The following is a 9,282-nucleotide window of genomic DNA, read 5'->3' on the forward strand; positions in this document are numbered from 1 at the left end:
TATAAGTTTTAAAAATTAACCATTATCAAGATATTCTGGATCCAGAAACATTTTCTTTGGGAGTGTTGTGCCACTGCCTCCTTTAAGGGATGCCAGGACCATGCTCTTTTTTTTTAAAGAGGAGTTAAAGTAGGGTGACCATATGAAAAGGAGGGCAGGAGTCCTGTATCTTTGACAGTTGTGTTGAAAAGGGAATTTCAGCAGGTGTCATTTGTATATATGGAGAACCTGGTGAAATTCCCTCTTCATCACAACGGTTAAAGCTGCAGGTGCCCTGTCCTCTTTTAAATCTGGTCACTATAGTATAGCTCCTGCAGCTTTAACTGTTGTGATGAAGAGGGAATTTCACCAGGTGCGACATGCACACAAATGACACCTGCTGAAATTCCCTTTTCAATGCAACTGTTAAAGATACAGGAGCCCTGTCCTCCTTTTCATATGGTCACCTTAAGTTTAAGACTTCCTGGGTTCCCTTCTTGCAAGATCTCATCAGCCACGAGGGGCAAAGGCTGGGGAGAGAACTTTGGCTGATCTTTGCTGAGCGCCTCATTCACATCCTCGGGCCCCAGAAATGGAAAATCATCAAACAATACAGGACCAGGTGGTGTTCTGGAGACCTATACCAACTGCAAAGTCTTAAGTAATGAGGGAGACAGGCACAATGCCCTCAAAACATCTAGCAAACATATCCTGGCATGTCACTGGGTGTCCCCACCATACCAAGCTCAGGGCCACTTTTTAAAAGGGCCACGAACCACTTGGCAAAGCAGCACACCTCATCCAGTACCCACGGTGGATTTTTTTCTCGGTGGCTTCTCATTTGAAATTCCACAGCACTCCGACAGAGGGCACGTTGGGACCGGAGAAGGAATTTCGTCTGCTCATCTTTTGAGACACCACAAGGCTCTCTGTTGATGTCACTCTGTTTTGAAAATTGCTCAAGTCATATCTCCTTCTCTGGTGGCATTTCCACGGGGAATTAAGTCTGCAATTCAGCGAGTCACACACACACACACACACACACGCCATGAGACACTGGTAAAATGTACTTCTGAATAGGATTGTCCTGTCGGGCAGTTTTGACTTTTACACTCAAAGCTTGATAAGCAGAGTTTATTTTATCCTCAGCTTTGCACAGAATTATCAGCAGCCGTGCATTTTGTGCTTCATTACCATTTGACTCCGTTGTTTACAGATTTCTTCTCCTCTACATCCATTTTATTTCTCCTTTTTGGAGCCTCACCTGATGGGTGAGGATTACACCTCCTGTATCTGATGACGCGGGCCCTGGTTGAAGAAAGCTTATGCCGCAGTAAATCTCTCAGACTTGGTGCCACAAAAGTCTTTATTGTTTCCACATATAAAACGAAGGCACCTCTGTAAACGTTCAGAGCTACAGTCTACTTAACATTCCACCAATTTGTTAAACTGAGCCCTGGCTGATATCAATTTTGTCTTTATATTACGGTTGTCTTTGCTCTGATTTATCTGTTTATGCTGTTACATGCTGTCCCTTGCTCTTGCAATGGAACAGGAGATATCTCCATTGATTTGGGACCTACTAAGAGTTATTTATTCTGAGTGTTTTGCTATCTGGCTCTGTTGTATCCCAGGTGGCGGTCTCAGCCAGACAGGGCTCTAGTCCAGCAAAGGATTCTAGGGCAAGAGTTTGTCTTCCAAGCAAAGAAAGCCAAAATTCAGTCCCTGGTAAAGCAAAGCAAAGCAAGTGACTCACTCTGGCTGTGCCGCGGCATGATTTTGAGTGCCTGAGACAAGGCGTAGCCTCATTCCCTCAAGGGCCAATTGGATCTGGCGGCAGTGCCGGCCACAGCCTGAGCGAGTGAGAAAATGTCCGATCAGCGTGAGCGTCTCAGGTTCTGCTGCCATTCTCATCTCTGCGACCCCCATAAACAAATCCACAGGATCAACGGAGCAAGAGATCTCTCCAGTGCATTTCGACCTACTACAAGTTATTTATTACGGAGAGCAAAGCTGTCCCGGCATCTGACAAAGGATGGGTGCCTCATGCCTGCAAGGAATGGAGGTGTTTCCGTTTAAAGTGCAAGTGGTGTGTTGAAAGGCCCCCAGGAAGGTTCAAGAAAACTGCCATTGCTAGTTTATAATCTCCTAACATTTGGGATTAGGTGCCCTATTCCTAGCAGGGCAGAACTAAATAAAGAAGGGTTGAGCGTAAGAAATCCAGGCCACCTTCACTTCTATGCCGCTATTTATAGCTTTATTTTTTAAAGGCTAAACCCTGCCTTTCAACGAAACGCCGCTCTCTGCCTTGCTGTGGCGGCTGCAAGTTTGTTCCCGGGAGGCTGGGCTTTTGCTGCTTCTACCCGGCTATGTGGGATGGGTCTGCTCCTTTGAATAATTGTGTTTCAGCTTTGCCCAACCTGAGCCGCTCCAGATACGTTGGACTACAACCCCCATTGTCCCCTGCCATAATGCCATGGTGGCTGGGGATGATAGTAGCTGTAGTTAACACATCTGGAGCAGGCCCAGATTAGGTAAGGCTGCTGAGAGGTTTCCAAACAGGGCACACGTTTATCTTGCAAAAAAACTCGAGGCTTTATCTCCATTTATTTCCTAAGGTTTGATTCTAGACTCAACTTGCCCGGGACTTCAATTCCCCATTTTGCAAAGCTTCACGTGGGCCATTATAGCTGCCCTACAAACCAGGGATGCTTTAATCTGCTGTTTATTGCCTCTTGTGCTTTTCTGGGGGCTAGTTTGATTTACAACGCTTTAACAGTATCTGGAAAGCATTTGCCGCTTAATTGGTGCTTTGCTGCCTTGTAAATGTTTTTATAACATTGTTAGCGATAGTATTTTTAAATAAACGAGCCCACAGTGCCTCCTCCCTAGACAATCATTTTCTATTACGGTGGAAAAGAATCTATAAGCGTCTTTTGTTCATGCGGCAATTCAGGTGGGTGTAGAAATGGGGGAAATGATGAACTCGGGGGTCAAACAGCAATGAAATACAAAAAGTTTAACACAATCGCCCTACAGTTGCTGGGCAATACTGTTACTACCATTTTGAATCATTATTCAGCGGCTTTTGATACCATCAACCATGGTATCCTTCTGGAACGCCTGAGGGGTTTGGGAATCGGGGGCGCTGTGCTGCAGTGGTTCCTGGCCTACCTCTCAGGTAGATTCCAGATGGTGATGCTTGGGGATAGTTGCTCCTCAAAAAAGGAGCTGTTGTATGGCGTACCACAAGGTGCCATCCTATCCCCAATGCTGTTTAACATCTATATGAAACAGCTGGGAGAGATCATCTGGAGGCATGGGGCGGGATGCTATCAGTATGCTGATGACACCCAGATATATTTCTCTATGCCTTCAACAACAGCATCAGCTAAGGCTAGCGTGTCTCCTCTGAATGAATGCTTGGAGGCGGTAATGGGCTGGATGAGGAAAAACAAACTGAACCCGAATCCAGACAAAACAGAGGTGCTTGCTGTCAAGGGCTCTGACCTACGTTGGAGGTGTGTCACCCAGTTCTGGAAGGGGCTACACTCCCCCTGAAAGACTGTGTCCGCAGTTTGGGGGTGCTCCTGGATCCGTCACTCCAAATGACAGCCCAGATAGATGCGACGGCCAGGAGTGCCTACTATCAGCTTCGGCTGATACGCCAGCTGCGCCCCTTCTTAGAGTCAGAAGACCTAAAGACGGTTGTGCACGCGCTGGTAACCTCAAGGCTTGACTTCTGCAATGCGCTCTACATAGGGCTACCATTGTACCTAGTTCGAAAACTTCAACTAGTTCAAAATATGGCAGCCAGGTTGGTCACCGGTACATCTAAGGGTGAGCATATTACCCCAACATTAAAATCACTCCACTGGCTGCCAATTAGTTTCTGGGCAAAGTACAAAGTGTTGGTCATTACCTTTAAAGCCCTAAATGGTTTGGGTCCAGGTTACCTGCAGGATCGCCTTCTCCCGTACAATCTGCCCCGCACACTCCGGTCCTCTGGGGAGAATTTACTTCAGTCAGCTGAAACTAGGCTAACATCAGTTTCCCAGAGGACCTTTTCTTCTGTCGCCCCCAGATTGTGGAATGGCCTGCCAGAGATTCGTAAAATTAACTCTCTGTGTGATTTTAAGGCAGCTTTGAAGACTAGCCTTTTCCAGCAGGCCTATCCAGATCAATGTAAAATCGAGAATTTTTAAGACGTATTGTTCTAATGCTGTTCCCCGCCTTGATCCAAAGGGAGAGGCGGGTAAGAAATAAATTTATTATTATTGTTGTTGTTGTTGTTATACATGTTTGAGTTTTAATTAAATTGCCAGACTGTCTTTTTTCACATTTTAAAACAAAATAGCAGGCTATTCCTTCATTAACAGCCTTTGGCCAAGAACACCAACTTGTATTCCTTTAATAAATAAAATGAACCATAGCTTAGGATGTATGCTCCGGCCTGAGAATGCCGTACAACATTGAGGCTTGTGGTAAGGCATCCTTTTGGATAATTTCATGCGGCTCGAAAGGGCCAGTGTGGGGCTGATTTGCAGAGGCGCTTCTGAAGCTTAGAAGCTCCTCTGCCAACTAAACTCCAACGCTGTCCTGCGCTGCAGGCCGGCCGCAAATTCTACACGCAGCAAAGACAATAGCAGCCCGGCCTCAACCTCTTCCTTGAGCATCCTGGCATGCCGGCCATCTGTTCATGCGCCTTTATCCCCTTTCACTCCAATCCCTTATCCTCTTTACTGCACTCTTCCCATTTTGCTTTGGGGCCACTAAACCAACCCACGTGATCTCTGCACCCATCGCTGGCTGTGCGGATCCGGCGCGAGAATCTCTTGCCTGTGTGCTCAAGGGATGGTACAGAGCAAAGCTGCAGCAACCAGTCATCACCACATGGTAAATGCCTGTATGACGTGAAGTGAAATGCCTCGAGGCCCAAATAGGTCACGTTTTGGCCTCGCTATCAGTGCTGGGGACCCTCTTTCAGCCATTCTTTGTGTGTGTGTGGTGGTGGTGGGCACATTCCAGTGGTGGGTGGAGCCAAAGATATGAGCATATTGTAGCTTAAATCTCTTACTGCCAGTAACTAAGTCTTAAGTGAGACTATCTATTCCAGCTTATCACCTCCATGCTGGTGTGAGAGCTGGGTGGTATCACAGTTGTACAGGGGAAGGCAAATTAAAGGACATGGGTGAAGTCCCTGGGTGTCCATTTGTCCTGCTTTACACAGGACAGTCCTCATTTGGTCTGGTTTCATGATATCCCTAAGAAGAGATAGTGGGGATTCAGAAGATGCCCACCAAATGTTAGCAGCACGTGGGCAGCGGGCTGAGCAGCCCCACAGATCACCCCGTGACAGAAGAGAGGCCGTTATCCCTATTTACATCACACACATGATGTCTCAGGTTGCATTTATATGTATAAAACTAGTGCCTGCATTTGCTTTTCCCCTCCTCCCAACCCCCCTACGCCCCCACCCACAATGGGAGTGTAAACAGCTTAGCTCCGATTGATTTCTAGCTGAGAGGCTGCAAGCAAGGCCTCCCCTCGCCCTTTGAACAAACATTGTGGTGAAAACAAAACCCTAGAGTTTCAATTTTAAAAAAAAAACCACAACAGGGGGGAAAGGCCAAGGAAGCAAAACTCAAGCCAGTCTCATAGGAAAGCTGGGCTTGCATAGCACAGACTTTTCTTTCTTTGCTGGACTTTTCTGCTGTCCCCAGAACCGATAAACAATCCTTTTGTCTGGGACATAAACAACGGCTGGGCGAGAACAAAAGCAGCAATTCACTTTGTGGGTCAGCTGAGGCGGCCACGTGACTGCCCCCCTCCCGGCTTCCTGCTCCCACTGAAGTGAGGTAGATGCTGAATGGGGCAGCAGACCGTGAGCTAGTCGAAAGTAGCCCCATTTTTGTGACTTTAGGGTCGCCTTCCCTGACCTAGAGCTCTCTGGCTCTGGTTTAGGGAATGAAAGAGGCCAGTTTACAGAGCCAGGATTCGTTTCCAGGAAGAGCTCCCCATGGTGTATCCTTAGGATCAGGACCTATTGGTCAGTGCCAGGGAGGTCACAGAAGTCCTGAGAACATTTAACATTTTAAAAGAAAGACTTTTTAAAGTAAATGGGTGCAAGGTATCTTCCCTTCACTGCTGGGGGTGCAGCCATCTGGGGAAGCCCAGAAAGGCCGGATCTTTTGGAAAATCTTGCGTCAGATTTTTCCTGAGTTCAACCCTGCCCCCTTGCTTCTGCTATAACTTCTGCACCACACTGGCACAGATAATGCAGAAGATAAAGGAGGGAGCGGGCACTTGGGCAAGTGAGAGTTCACGCAGGGGCTAGGGACAAAAAAAGACCAGCCAGGCAAGGGAGCTTTGCTACCTGGGCAGCGCACAGTGGATCTGCATGAATGGGGCAGAGACACTATGGAGATGGGGAGCCCCCCCACCCCTGAATTCTGCACCTCGCTTAGAAACACCCAGCCAGATATTGGGCTGTGGGTCAATCCAGAGTTCACAACTCAACAACAACAAACCACGAGTTCTTTCTGGGTTGTTTGTTAGTGCGTTTGGGTCCACACATCACGACAACCCAGAATCAAAACCCAAACCTGGGTTCGTGTTATGTGGGGACAAGGCCAGAGTCTCTGAGAAGGAAATACTTCGCAAAGTCAGTGGGTTTTAAGATCCCAAGCCAGGGAAAGCCCAGCATGCTGGGCCACAAGTCCGCCGTTTTCTGATGAAATGAATCCATGTCAGCTTCTTCCAGAATAAATGTGTTTGCCGTTCAGGTGCCCCAAGACTTTTTGTTGGTTTTGCTCCAGCAGTCTGACACGGCGACCCTTCTGGAAATTGTTTTCCTAAGGAGACCTGTCCTCCCTGCCTTTTGGAAAGATAAGACGAACGCCACAAGCTGACCCCGTACATATTCCGCATGCTTTGCCTGTCAACGCCGTTGGCAGCCCACGACCGAGAGAATGCAAGGCACTCAGCCGCCCTAGGAGCGTATGGGACGCGACGTTCCTCTCCTTACACGGGGCCCAAGCGCCAGTGCGCTGCCCACAGGCTCATTGTTCCTTGGAGCTTGTCCCTTCCGAGAAGATGTTGGCAGCGACAAATATTTCCTATGATTTCACAGCTGTGGTTGGAAGTCAGCCTTCCAAGGCAGAGTGAGGAGATAATCGCTACCGAAGCCACATCCTCCATGATGTTCCACCACCAGCGATCTGTCGAGGACGTCCTCTTGAAAGTACCCAAGATTTAAACCAAACCAAACCAGTGTGGGAACAACTCTTTCTCTGGAGACCCATCAAAGTCTGGGCCTTGGTGTTTTCAGGAAACAAAGTAAGCCTTTTTTTAAAGGGAATTATTTCTGGGAATTATTTGGCTGTGCTTATATGTTTATAACCAACATTTCCTTCCATGTATTCTACATGAAAGTTATTTTTAGTATTGTTAGCTGTCTCAGAGTTTAGGATTGGATCAGAGGAGTCTCATTGAAATCAATGGGCTTGGCTTCTCATTGATTTCAATGGGAGTGCAACAGTTTACTCCTAGATATGATGCTCTCAGGAAAAAAGCTGACTTGGACATTGTGGGCTTTTATGTTTATTTTAAACACAGTTAAATATATTTAAAACTAGCATTTGTGCTCATTCACATATGGTTGTCTTTCTACCTGATATCTAAATAGCCAACCTGCAAACTGTCTCTTGGCATTAACAGGGCACCTATAAAATCAAATCAATGGGGTAAATTGCATTACTGAGTTCAATACTTTGCATCATTGCATGTTGTTTACCCTTTAAAGGCCTTGCATTAATGAGGATTGCACAAAAATGAGGGAGAGGGAGGGAACAAGAAAACCACTGTGTTGCTTTGCACCAAAAACCTCCAGAGAGTCGTGTTGCTGCAACAAAGCCATCAGTCTTTTGGCACCTTAAAGACTAACAGTGCAATTCTATATATTGCTACTTATATGTAGGTCCTATGTGGCTTACTACCACCTGTCTGGATATGCAGTTGCAGCCTTCAGCTGGGAATAAGTCCCATTGAACATATCAGAATTAACTGGCATAGCATTGCACTGTCTCTAAAAGCTGGAATAAGTTTTCATGGCCAGAGTCCAGTTCATTAGAGGCAGGTTCCAATCCTACCCCCCCCCACACACACATACACCGTCTATGTGCATGCATGCATGCGTCCCCACTGCCCCGAGAACTGCCAACTGAGGATCCTGCCATTTTTCTCTCTCCCCAGTCTTGAACAGAGGTACCTCTAGCCTATGCAGATGCTGTTGCACTGCAACTCAGCCAGCCGATGGGAGCTGGTATCCAACAACATAGGAGCGTAAGAAGTTGTCTTATACCAAGTCAGACAATTGGTCCATCTAACCCAGTATTGCTGAAACTGACCGGCAGCCGGGAGTTTCTCCATGCTTTCCTGGAGATGCTATTGAGGACTGAACCTGGGGCCTTCTGCATGCAAGGCAGGGGCCCTACCATTGCGCTATGGCCCCTTCCTTTAATCATAAAGTTCTAGTCCTCATGGTTCTTAATCAAGGGCGGATTTTAAATAGGAACATTGGAAGCTGCCTTCTGCTGAGGCTTCCACGCAGTCAGACCTTCTAGCAGCGTTGGCAATGACTGGCAGCAAAGGCTACCCAGGGCAGGATCTACACTACTGCCGTTCGAACGGTTTGTGAGGATATCGATAACTGCTGGGGCCCAGGGCACCCTCCGCATGCAGCTTCCAAACCCTTCTCAGAGTGTTTTATCCTGCTTGGCACGGATGTGGCCCAGGAGGACTCCTGGCAGGGTCCTTTCCTAGCCTTACCTGGAGAGATGCTGCAGGGAATTGAACGGGGGGGGGGGGCAACGCAGGGGGCTCCTGACGCTGAGCTGTGTGTCCCCTCCTCTCTGGGGGTGGTGTGTGTGGGGGGGGGGGGGCTACAGCCCCCCCACCCTGCCCTAAATCGCCATGCACGTGTGGTGGAGATGTTTGGCACACATGGACTTCTTTCCTGCCCCAGAGGTGGTCCCTGCCTGGGGACGTGCAGGTGCTCTGGAGGGACCACCACCACTCTCAGGAGCCCTGGGCAGTGGCCACGCAGGCCGGGACTACAACTCCCATCACCGTGCTAGCTGGGGCTGCTGGGAGCCCGGAGCGCCTGGGAGCTGCTGGGGGGTCCTCTGCCGGCTTCCTCCGCGTCCGCTCCCCGCCCGGCCAGGAGCCCGGTGGGCGTGGCCAGGGAGCGAGGGAGGCGTGGCTTCCCTTCCGGCCGAGCTCGGTGATTGGCTGCGCCCTGTC

General features: G+C 48.5%; 1 protein-coding gene across 1 annotated transcript in view; it reads left to right on the top strand.

Moving 5' to 3' along the window:
- LOC134412293 (serine/threonine-protein phosphatase 2A 56 kDa regulatory subunit beta isoform) overlaps positions 1 to 9,282 on the top strand; it is a 328,596-nt gene that overhangs the window by 199,887 nt on the left and 119,427 nt on the right. The window lies entirely within an intron of this gene.

This window comes from Elgaria multicarinata, chromosome 21, assembly GCF_023053635.1.
Source record: "Elgaria multicarinata webbii isolate HBS135686 ecotype San Diego chromosome 21, rElgMul1.1.pri, whole genome shotgun sequence".
In the NCBI taxonomy this organism is placed as follows: Eukaryota; Metazoa; Chordata; class Lepidosauria; order Squamata; family Anguidae; genus Elgaria; species Elgaria multicarinata.